We start from the raw sequence: 13,111 nt of genomic DNA, 5'->3' as shown, positions 1-13,111 counted from the left end.
GGAATAATTGGCATAATTTCTTTCGGTGTTTCGGTTTCGGTTTTCGGCCTTGGTTTTCTCTTTTTCGGTTTTCGGTTTCGGCCAAGAATTTTCATTTCGGTGCATCACTAATTAATAAATGTTATTAGGGCTGTGCGATTAATCGAAATCGCGATTTGAGACGTTGCGATTTTCACCGTCTCTGAATGCTTCTCATACTCGCTCCTCTCTTCCCCACGCGGCGCGAATCCCGCGTCACGGACGAGCCGATCACACTTGCCGCACTCACGCAGCCTGTTTCGTAACGCTCTGTTATATTCACGCGCACTGCACCGCAAATCTCCACGAGCGCATCTGGCAGTATGATGAGGCTTGACGCACGCGCACAACCTGCATTGACTCACGCCTAGCTCTGCATTTGAAACGGATGTAAATTCAGTCTAACTGCTTGCTAATTTCACTCGAATTAAATGAAACATTCAGAGCATTTTCCACTTGTTCTTAGAATCCCAAATACAGTGTAACGTACTTTAATAATTGACTAAAGAAATACAGTTGTTATATATACATATTTTTATAGTATTTATATAAAAAATAATATTTCTAGTGAAATTCAGCAACTACGTTAATTCTATAAAATTTGTTATACCATTATAATATTGTCTGCTGGAAAAAAAAATAAAATAAATAATAATAAATAAATAAATAAATAAATATATATATATATATATATATATATATATATATATATATATAGAACCCTTCCCAAAGCACATTTGAAATTTGAAATAATTTCAGGGTTTTAATGGGAATTGTATTTGATATAACAACAGTAATTCCTATTGGAATAATGGCAAAAACAATAAGGAATTTTGTAATGGTTTCATGGAAACTCTAAGAATTTTTTTTTTCAGCAGGGTAATGATACTCATACTGTGCTGCACATTATTGACAATATTGAGCTGAAGCTTGACTTTGCAAATTTAAAAATCTCAATCGCAATATCTGTAAAAAACAATTCGCAATTAAATATTTTCCCCATCACACATCCCTAAATGTTATTATTGTGATTTTAATGTTGTTCTGTAAAATAAAATAAAAAAGACAAGAATAAAAGGATAATAATAGCTCAATTAATGCATTAATTATAGCATTCACACATTGTGTTCAGATTGGGATCTGTTATATTTTCTTATGTTTTAAAAGAATTATCTTCTGCTCAGCGAAGCTGCATTTATTTGTACAGTAAAAAATGAATGCCTGATTCAAGAAGGGGGTCTCAAAAATGGCCAAAAAATATTATTTTACTAACTTATTAATTTTTAATTCAATAGTTTTTTATGTGTCACTGAATGTGAAAGAATTTCAGTGCTGCATATATATTTTTAAAGCAAATTTTGGCTATTTAATTTATATAATGTTAAAAGAATAATAATAATAATAATAATAATAATAATAATAATAATAATAATAATTGGCAAAATGGGGGGAAAAAATACAAAAAAGTGGGTTCGGTATTTTCATTTTGTTTCTCGGTAGTTTCATTTTGTTCAGCTTCGGCGAAGAATTTTCATTTTGGTGCATCCCTAGTAAATACAAGTATTACAAAAGCAATGGCTCACTCGTCAAAAAATCTTTCAGCTGTCAGATGCTTGACAAATGGGTCCATTCAATGTTTATTCAATAACACTCACGTTAAACTAAGCACTGTGTGTAAACAGCAACGTGGCTAAAACGTCGGCTAAAACTAGAGTTCATGCATCAGTGAGAAACCGTGTGGAGGGAGGAAGGGCGCAGCCTCTTTCCCTGCCCATGCCTGAACATCTTTGCTAGACTGGAAATCAGGTCAACGCTGGACCCGAGAATCTCTGCTTGTGTTTCCATGTGGAGGGTAAAAATAGGCAGCGCAGAGCAGAAGAAAAAAAGCAACAGCCTCATAGTAAACGAAGAGGTGAAATGTGGAATAGTTCTAAAACCAAGTGATCTGCAGAGCTGGGTGACATTGCTTTAAAAGTATTGAGTATAAATGAAGAAAAAGAAAATATCGAAATGTTTCTCAATCTTTTTCACGTGTTCAAATTCATACATTCGCTATGATTGTTTAAAAAAAAGTGATTTTTTTCTTCAATCAGAGAAGCCATCATCTTGACCAAACAGCTATAGGCAATTTGATTCACAATGATTAGGCTTAAAGGCAGGGTAGGAAATACATGTATAAACAACTTTCTTCCAAATTTGTTTAAACTTTCTATATATATCAATGCATAATTAAAATGTAAGTACTCTGATAAAAAGAGTATAAAAATCGAGTGACTCTAGACCGTTTAATCTGTATTAAACACAGCTCATTATTTCCATTTCGGGACGAAACATAGGATTGGCTTAGGCGACTGTCACTCTCTCGCAACCATGGCAACCACCCTTTTGCCACACATGACCTGCCCACTTGCGCGTGCACATTTGATTTGAGGAAACAGCACGTTTGATTCAACAGGCACGGATCCTAGGAATACCAAAACAATGGCAGAGAAACAGCAAGCAAAATTCACAGTACCAGCCTATGCAGTTAGTGAAGGCAAACCAGGCAAAAAAGGAAGACAGTAACAGTACAAGAAAAGGCAATGAACAAAAAGTCTTTGGATAAACAAAGAAATAAAACGCGAGTTAAAATCGGCGTGGCTTTCCAGCGATGGCGAGAACTGAGGGAACTCAAGGGGCTGAAAAGTGACTCCTTGATGGCTTTATTTCTGCTGGACAGGTAAATCTTTCTTTTTGTATTTTGATCATACATATTTTTTTCATGAAGCATGTGTCATTAGCACACGTAGCTGCGTAATATAGCTAACATAACATTACTTAGCGAGCCATAGTAGAGGCTTTGGAAGGAGCCCAGAAGGGAGGGGGTGGAGTGAATGGAAATAATGAGCTGTCTTTAAAACAGTCGTGAGAGGTCTACAGTCACTCGATTTTTATACTTTCTTTTTCAGAGTACTTACATTTAATTATGTATGTATATATAAATAAAGTTTAAACAAATTTGGAAAAAAAAATTTATACATTTTTTTTACCTACACTGCCTTTAATTCAATTTAAACCATAAATTAATTTAATAGTCCAGAAATGGTTTTCACTAAATTGACAAAATTGAGGGAAAATTATATTTAATCATATTCATTTATATGCACCAATATAACATTATATGGTGACAAAGAAGTATTTTAATACTTTAAAAATGAGATGTCAAACAGAGATGTGAGCATTTTTGAGAGACGCAAATGAATCAATGAATTCTTTGAGTTCAGAATCAAAATGGGCAGTTTGAACACATTCAAAAAAATGATTTCAACATCATTTGTTAATACATTTCCAGAGAGAAGAAATAATCACAATACCAGTCTTACCGTTTTATCTGGGTTGCGTTTCCCAAAAGCAACTATGGTCGTAAGTTCCGCCATTACCCATAGAGTTCAATGGAACTAATGACCATTGTTAGCTAACTGCTTTTGGGAAACACAACCCTGGATATTACCTTTCCTAATTAACATCCATTAGGTTTCTTTCTTAATGTCCATAAAAAAATGCTTTCTATTCTAATCACTAATTAACTGTATATAGCCAACACATATCAAGGCAAGTATATTGTGAATACCAAGCACCTCGTCCAGTCCTAGTGATTCATAGACTAAAAGGTGGAAAAATTCTGTAAGAGGCTTATTAGCCCTCTGTAGCACACTAGACCTCACAACACAGTAGAAGGAAATCAGGACAGTGAGTGCTTGAGAGCCATCAGCCAGATCCCTGATGGAATTCCCCATCTCCACCCAATACAAACACGCACAGAAGCTAATGAACTTAAATACAACCATTTGGTTCTGCAGAGGCAGAGTGCTGCAGCTGTGTCCGGTGTGCCGTCTCGGATACAGAGAGAACATTACACCATCACAGAGCATGTGAGTACATCCCTCCAATTCCGCTGAGCTATTTCAGGAGACCTTAGAGATACTTCAAACAAACTCCCACTCTCGCACTCACACTCCTCAACAGAAGCCTGTATACTGTCACACATGACGGGGGAGGGAAAAAAACAGGGTCAAAAATCAATGATTTGCTGACAGACAAGCATTTGAGACGCACAAAATAAACCGGTTTGAACAGTGATCCGTCTCGGCTGACCACTTGAAATCTGGTCACCGACACGGATTAAGGTGTAAAAATGACAAATACACACCTTCTCTTTAACGCACACTAAATCTTCTGTATTCGGTACACATGCTCAAATGTAAACACAGGCGTGTTTGTGCACAGGTGAGAAAGCGAAAGGGTGGGGTGCTTTTGAGGAGAAAAGACATTTTGCATCCTTTACAGATGACTTTGAGTGCTTAGAACTGGAGAATTTGATGAGTTCTTCTCACAAGTATTTTCTATGATGCAAAACATCACAGAAGGAGCAGGTCTGAGCAGATCCAAGCACAAATCAGCAATCCCAGACGCAGTGCAGTACTTGGGATATCAGTTCTGGCTGTGTGCCTCTTTATTACTTAACTGCTGTGAGTTCTTGTATGCTAAAAGTGGCGTGGGTTTTTTAATAGCCAATGCCTACAACAAGGGTCACCAATGGCCAATACATTACACACATCAAACAGAATATAATAACATTTTTGGCATGTCAATGCACATTGAACACCCATTTAAAACGGAACTGAAATCTATTCAGATAAAAAAATATATATATATATATATACATTCAAAGACTGTTGACAGAATGATGGCAAATGTTTGTCTGGGTGAAAATATGCCAAAAACTTCAACTAGACATCAACTAGACCTGTAGGAACCTGTATTGGAGACCATCAGACACACTTTCTCTTTCCACTTCCAAAAACGTAACTCTTTTTCCCTTAAGCCCTAAGATTAATTTTTTGTATACGTGCTAGAGTATGTGCGTGCACATACGCAAACAGTAGACACACACACTCTTAGACTTAGTCCAGTGTATGTGCTATTTTTCTTCATGACAGATAAAAATGTCATTGTACTCTTAAACTAAAGTTGTGATATCTCATAACCCAGTCACACAAGCACTCGTCAATGCTATTTTCTACTGTGAAACATCAGCCTGGGCCAGTGTTGCCACCTTGTGGAACAACCCATTAGTGCTAAAAAGAACACAACCCAAATGTCATCAACAAATTAAATAAATGTCTTGGTTAAATGTATAAAACAAATTCTACAGGCCCTGCTTACATTAAGATGTACTAAAGGGGTCATATGATGCTTTTTTCAAGATCATTAATTTTTGAATTTGGTGTAACAGAGTATGCTGACATTTCTAAAAGCATATTATTTTTCAAATACTGTACATTATTGTAGGTCCTCTATGCCACGCCTCTCTCAAATGTGTTGCATTCTGACAAGCGTAGTCTGCTCTGATTGGCCAACTGACCCAGTGCACTGTGATTGGCCGAACACTGCAAGCACTCGTTGGAAATGTAATGACCCTTTCCATTAATCGCGAGCTTCATCTTTCAAAATAAATGTAAAGACAGTTAACAGTGTCCTTAGTTTTATCATCAGTTCAAGCCCGAAAGGGAAACAGTCGCGTGCCAGACACAGTGATGAAGCTCGTATCTGTTTGCAGTGGTTAAGACAGCTGACTCCACTCTGTGACCCTGTCTCTCCCTCTCTCTCTCACACACACACACACACACACACAAGAGATGAAGAAGTGCAAAACTCTGCATTTGAACATTCAATAGCAAATACTTAAACCAATAACTAAACATATTTCCAGTAGCTGATTCAGAAGCGCCAGATTGTCATAGCAAAGTCAGAATTACCTCCTCTCCTAGGCTCATGAAACGGTCTTCCATAAAATGCATTGATATTCTGTTGTAAATAATCTTAAATGCATCTTAATCTTAAATTCCTTAAATTCAGCTTAATCTTAAATTCCTAAATGCATCTACTTTCAGAAGGCCAAATAAAGTGCTTTTGCTTTTGCCAAGATACACACAGCATCTCCCTGACATGGCTGCTTCAACACTGATGCCGCGTTTCAACCAAAATTACCCGGAACATTTGTACCAGGAACTTTTTTCCCCAGGAACTATTATCCCCCCAGACCTGCTGCTCTCTGTGTTTCCACCGCGGTCTAAAGTACCAGGAAGATTAGGCAAATAGACTGGTGGCGTAGATCTGTCCATGTTTCTCAATACAAAGTGCACTGATTTTGGACATCCATCCTCAATAGTTCAGACTTCGTGCATTCAACTTGGGAGTTTGATGTCCACGACGACTCAAGTCCGGTAAATCTGCAAACAGCAGCGTACTTGATAACATCAGTCAGCTCGCCTTGGCTACTGCAATTTTCCTCACTGTACATTTAAAATAAAACGAAATAGGATATCAAATACCACTGCCTCCTTTCGTTTTTATTTAAACATAATAACAGCTGCAGAAATGTTCTTAGTTCAAAGATATGTGTATATATACAGCCATTACAATGAAACGAAATAATATATAAATTTGCCTTTTTTATTTTCATTTTAACATATAGATAAAATGAATACAGACCAAAGATTACCTGTTAGATTTACCCAAAACTTAATTATATTTTTGTTTAACCACTAAAGAGACATCAGAGCCAGCGGCACACATCAGAAGGTCTAGCCGAGGTGAGGCTGCTCTCGGCGGATACATGAAGACTGAGCTCCCGCTGGTCGCTTCGAGCTCACCGTCTCAGAGATCGGCGAAACACATTTTTAAATAGGCGCTGTCTTTATAAATAAACCACATATTTGAGTTTTAAACAACTACATTCTCGCCTTACATACTTTTAAAATTACATTTCATGACACAATAACAGTAATATTTTGAAAATGTTGATTCGAATAAATGGTGGTTGAACTTGATCCTGTAGCTCAATTGGTAGAGCATTGCGTTATCAAGCGCAAGGTTGGGGGTTCGATTCCCCGCTAACACATAATAGGTAAAAATTGATAGCCTGAATGCACTGTAAGTTGTTTTGGATAAAAGCGTCTGTTAAATGCATAAATTTAATTTAATTTAATTTAACCAATGCTGCGTGAACTCAACCAATCAGGATGTTTAGCGCCCAAGTTCCGGAACTTTGAAAAAGTACTTTCTGAGGAGCATTTTTTTACCCGGAACTTTATTTAGTTCCTGGTTCCTGCGGTGGAAACACATTGAGTACCAGGCCAAAGTCCCTAGTTCCTGGGTAAAGTTCCTGCGGTGGAAACGCGGCTTAACTGTGGTAAAAGCTTTGTTAGTCTTCGGAACACAATTTAAGATATTTTGGATGAAAACCGGGAGGCTTGTGACTTACCCATTCACTGCCAAGTAAAAAAAACACTGTCAAAGTCCAGAAAAGAATGAAAGACATCATCAGAATAGTCCATCTTTCATTAGTGCTTCAATCCGAATTTTATGAAGCGACCAGAATACTATGGATGCACAATAAATATTGGCTGATATTTAATGCGCAACTTGTCAGTAAAGCCAGTTCTGTAATCAGCGGTAAATCTCTACATGTGCGTGAATACTTGTGAAGCAGCATTTACTACATAGAGCTGTTGTTCACTGACAAGCTGCACAAAATCACAATCATATTTTGTGCATGTTTTGCACAGCTTATCAGTGAACAATGGCTCTGTATAGTAAATGCTGCTCCATGTAAAATCACATGTAGAGATTTCCCGCTGATTAAAGATCTGGCTTTACTGACAATATGCGCATAAAATATCATCCAATATTTATTGTGCATCCCTAGAGAGAACTTTTTGTACACCAAGAAAATAAAAATAACTACTTTATTCAACAATTTGCCTCCTCCACATCACCGTAGCGCCATTTTGGAGAATATGAGCTGAACGCAGGCAGTTTACGTTCAAATCAAAGCATAAATACATTTAAAAAACATATCCATGTTGCGCGGCTGACACAGAAGAGCATAAGCTGTATCACTATAAGAACATATTAATTAAAATGTTTATACACAGAAAGTCAATGGAATCTAGTTTTGTTTTGTATGAACGAAAAAGGTTTATCAAAATAACTTTCTTTGCATTTTACAAGTCTGGAAGCATAACTGATAACAATTTTCATAATCCCTTTAAAACCAGGTGTAAAAATACATAGTCAAAAGAAACACCCTTGTTTAGAGTCCTGTGGTACTGTGTGAAGATCAGTCCTATGTATGTTAGTGGGAGGAGCTGCTGTAATCTTTGTGCGTTCACACTTTAACACCTCTTCCTCAAGATAGATATCTGTCAGCAAGCTCTCCTACTCCCTGACATAAAACTGAAGAGTGACTCAGAAGTGCACCAGATCTGGTCACCCTTCCCCATGAACACCTCATTATATGTCAGAGTTCACAGGGACACCAAGTATTACTTAAAAAGTTTTGTCATTTCTTTCAAGATTATGCATATACTATATCCATTGCCATTTTCAAGATCATTTTAATGTCAAGGGCAGTGCTGTGAATACATTTGCTGGATGCCAAAGCTAATCCCCAAGTGACCTTACCATTTGACATGTAAAGAGTACATCTATGTGGTAAAATACATAACAAATTTTACTTCCTTTTGCATTTAAGCAGAAGTGCCAAATCACAGCTTTATTCATGCAGAAAAAGGAGAACAATGATGTCATGTAAAGTTCCAAATCCAAACTATCCCATAACATAACAGAATGAAGACCTACTGACAATGCGGTGTCAGAGTCTGTCGGTTCATTTGAGTGAGAAAGAAAGAGAGAAGATTAAGAGAGGGAACATCAGGACTGAACCGAAATATACAATTTAAACCTCAAACTAGTCATTTAAGCTCTCCATAATCCTTGGGTCTGGTGCTAAGTCTGGTAATTACTCTTATTGGACACAGATAACCATAACATCCATTTTGCTGCATGCTTCCTCCAAGTGGAAAAGCAATTAGTAAACTGGCAAAACCAGAAGCAGGGCCTGCTCATTAAGAAAAGTGGAGAGGGAGGGCAGGAATTACAGCACACCGGCATTCATCACTGAACGTTGTGCAAACGGTCTCCATACTTTCTCTTGAGCGAGAACTGCCCCTGCCTTCACGCTCTCATAAACACCCACCCATCCTGTTTCAGCTGACAAAGTTCACATGTACTCTTGTATAACAAACAATAACAGCTCATCAGAAATCAACCTTTGCCCTTCTAAGGTGAGAGACATGTGAAAAGGCATAGCAGGTCACAAAACACATGAGAGACGGAGAGAGACACCATAAAATGGACAAAGAACAACACAAGAGTGTCTGCTGGCTTCTGGCAGAAAGCAAATACATCCGGCTCTAGAATGTGTTTCAGATCTCCAGCTGAACATACTCTAACACAGTGGCTATCAGCTGGTTTTGCTTCAGGACCTAAATTTTGCAAGTGACAACCAAACACAGCACCTATAGTTAATGCTTAATGTAGTCAGGGACAGGGTTGTATTTTCTTTGTTGATGATTTTTGAGGATGAGGGCATCTCAAACCTCCTCCAAATATATGATTAATTTGCTTTGATACAAGTGCCAGTAAACTGTAATGGTTTTAGGTGAGTGAGCTAGTTCACAGTTCATACTGAAACACACACAGACAAGTGTTCTAGAGCCTTACTGGAAATCCGTCAATGCACTTGAGTCTGGAACAGGTCATGGCAGGTCCTCTCTGTACTCGTCTTCCCTCTCTCTTGCTTTATGGGCCCCACCTGCCTAATGTAATGGAGCTTGTATGGGGGTTGCTGTCTCTCTGTGCTTAGTGTTTCATTTTTCTGTCAGCTCCCCAACCATCACCACTGCTGCTTACCTTACAAATGAATACTCATGTGTTTATTATTTGTTGTATATTTTAAAGATTTTTCATGAATTAATATTTTAATCAACAAATCATTTCTGCTCTATTTAACAAGCAGGTATATTTTTTTATTATTATTATTATTATTTTTTTTTTTTTTTTTTACATTCACTGAAATTTGCCTTTTTTGTGTCATAAAACTGCTTTCCTGCCTATTGGACAGCACTATATAACTATAGTGCAATCCAATAGCATCGGAGAATGGGCTGTAAAGAAGCAACACCACTGGTTGGATCGATCAAATGAACACACCCCCTTTACTGGAGTCATTAGTTGTGCACCAAATTACATACATGTATACTTTCAAGTGTGTGAAGTGATCAACATTCCAAATTTGTATTTTTGATTAAACAAGTGCATTGTTGGACACTTTGAAGTGCACTTTTTCTTGTTGGAATTTTAAGTGAGAACACGCTACCTGCACTATTTATACGACAAAACGGTACTGAATAGTGCATAAATATGAAAATCTACACATAAACGTAAATGATATGTCTTGTTCAAATTCCTGAACAAAAAAACTAACAAATTAACTAGGAATTTCACTGTTGTTTGTTTACACACATAGCATGAAAAATAATGAACTGCACTATATATATATATATATATATATATATATATATATATATATATATATATATATATATATATATATATGGTATCTTAACAAAGACGAACTATATTTTTATACATGAAATTCTGGAGGAGATGTCGGATGTTCCTTACCAGGTCAAGGAAATATGATCATGTTACCCCAATTCTACAGTCACTGCACTGGCTACCTATTAAGTTATGTATCAGTTACAAAATATTATTAGTTACCTATAAGGCCAATAATAGTTTAGTAATAATAGTTCAGTCTGGATCCAGAACACCTGAGAAGAGATGATGCCAACTCCTCAGAGGACCTTAGATGATGCCAACCCTGAAACAACATACATAACTACCAGACTTTGCTATAAGTTTGATTGTATCATAATAATTGCTGTTAATATTGTTCGTCGTCTGTTTGATTACATCTTTAATTGATTTTTCCGTACATTTCTGGCATATGTACATAAGCTGTGGCCACTGATAAGCTACTACTAAATATTATAGAAACATTAATTTTCTGTAAAGTTGCTTTGCAGCGATTTGTATCGTAAAAAGCGCCATACAAATAAAATTGTAAAAAAAAAAAAAAGTAATTGAATTGCATTGCTTGGTGACGTAATGACGTATGCAAATTATTCGATCCATATACTAACACTGGAACATGAACGGAATATTCTAAAAGCAACTCATGTAAACACCTTAATCGTAATATTGTCTTATTCGGAATAAGTTAAATAATTAGATTACTGATGTCCATGTAAACGTAGTCAGTGAGATCAAACAAATTTGAGTGTGAAGGCATGGACTTGAACATACACTAATATGCACAGACTGCCAAAACACGAGGAAAGCATCAGTCTTCCTGACCTCTACTCGACATCCCACTGTCCTTACAGCACGCAAGTCAAAAATAAACACCTGATTTTAAGGCCAAGGCAAAAACTGGACTTTTCATTTCTAAATTAAGCCTAAATATGAGCCATGTAACGCTGGGTGTATGTTTAAATACAAACGTGTTTAATTGTGCCTGTCACTGTGTGTGAACGCACCTCACATCTCTTATTAATAGCGGCTGTCAACATTAATTGCCACGGCTTGAAATACATTTTCTATTCGCGTCCGCGTCCGACAGTAACTTTAGTGCAGGTCGGGGACTCGGGACTCATGTCAAAAAGCTAGAGGTTAAGATCCAGAAATCCAAATTTAACAAGGGATATCTGACAGGCGAACATGAGCTTCATTGAGTTTCAACCAAAGCCCTTAACATAGTCCCACACCGGAATGAGTCTTGCTTGCTTATTCGGCAGAAACTTGAGAGGAAAAAAACGCTTTCAATGTTAAGCACATAGAAAACTGCAAAACTTTCTGTAAGAATTACTCTATTTAGACGCTGTCTTGTAACCGACCCAAATTCCCACAAAGTCAGCGGTATTGTTCTCAGAGAAAGCGACTTTTCCTGTTTGAAACTCAGAATCTTCTTGGGAACGTCTGGTGTACGTGGCGAGGAATTTAATTCGGTTTGACATTTCAAACAGCTCGCGCGCAACATATAAAGTGCAAATCAAGCTTAAATGCTCTTACTTAAACGTAAACTTTATTTCGCTACATAGTGCAATGCTGCTGACGTAGAACGCCTCAATCAGAATACAGAGGGAATCTCTGGTAAAGCCCCCTAAAAATCAGAACATACTCGATGATGTTTAGTTACCGCTCGGCTACTAAACATCCGCCGTTTGGAAAGGCCCGGATAAGTTTACTCTCGCATCTCTACGACGCTATCATTTCGACATCAGTCACAAAATAGCTCGAGTAAAATCGCCGCAGTCCGGCTTATCGAGCTCCTCCGCTGCAGAGAACAGTAGGGGGAGGAGGGTGGCAAAGTTGCCGCAGTTTGGAGTTGTGTCTAGGGGGCAAGATTCCAAAATTCAGCTCCCCTTCCACTAAAGTAGCTTAATAGCCCCGCTTCGATTTTCTCTTACCTTTTGAACAGAAGAACGGTGACCAATCGGAGGTAGCTTTCTGGAAGGGCAAAGAACTCAGTCGCATTTGACTTTTTGAGGATGACTAGAGCAGCTCTCAGCAGGGTCCTCGCTAGTTCCTTCTCCACCCCCTCCCTTGCGCCGCAAGATCAAACTATCACATACCTTCGAGATCCAAACAATGAAAAAGGTGGGTTTTCCTTTGCCAAGAAAGACCCACCCCTAGAACGACTACGCCGCCTGTGACCGCAGAAAGAACGCCCTGCCCGGCTAATACAGTCCCGCCTTCGCCGATTAGAGGGAAAGAGCGGCGGATCAGACCAGCGCTGAGCTCTAGAGGAAACTTAGCTTGGGGAATAACGGAAACAGTTCGCAAGTAGAGCTGGACTTTTTTTTTATAAGGGTGTTATTTTTTTTAAATGTAAATAAACACACAACTAGATGTAAAAATTAAACACAAAAATGTAAATAGAAAACAACCTGACAACGGGAATATTTTCTGTAGGATACTGAATAAATGTGTGACGTCACTGCACAAGGTGAGCATATTCTACTGTCAGGCAGTTTATATTAAATTATTTCTCACTAGTAAAATGGAATTATATTTAATAAAATTATAATTATATTAGTATAATTATATGATTAAAAATCATGTTGTATGTATATTGTGCTTG

General features: G+C 37.5%; 1 protein-coding gene across 2 annotated transcripts in view; it reads right to left on the bottom strand.

Annotated features, from left to right (window-relative positions):
* luzp1 (leucine zipper protein 1) overlaps positions 1–12,764 on the bottom strand; it is a 72,867-nt gene extending 60,103 nt beyond the window's left edge. For both annotated transcript variants that reach the window (XR_009425043.1, XM_059520449.1), the window contains exon 1: positions 12,438–12,764. The gene's annotated coding sequence lies outside the window, so the exon portion shown is untranslated. The remainder of the gene's footprint in view (positions 1–12,437) is intronic.
* Positions 12,765–13,111: the final 347 nt, after the last annotated feature.

The sequence above is a fragment of the Carassius carassius genome, chromosome 32 (assembly GCF_963082965.1).
Source record: "Carassius carassius chromosome 32, fCarCar2.1, whole genome shotgun sequence".
NCBI lineage: Eukaryota > Metazoa > Chordata > Actinopteri > Cypriniformes > Cyprinidae > Carassius > Carassius carassius.
This window is presented reverse-complemented; position numbering and strand designations above follow the sequence as displayed.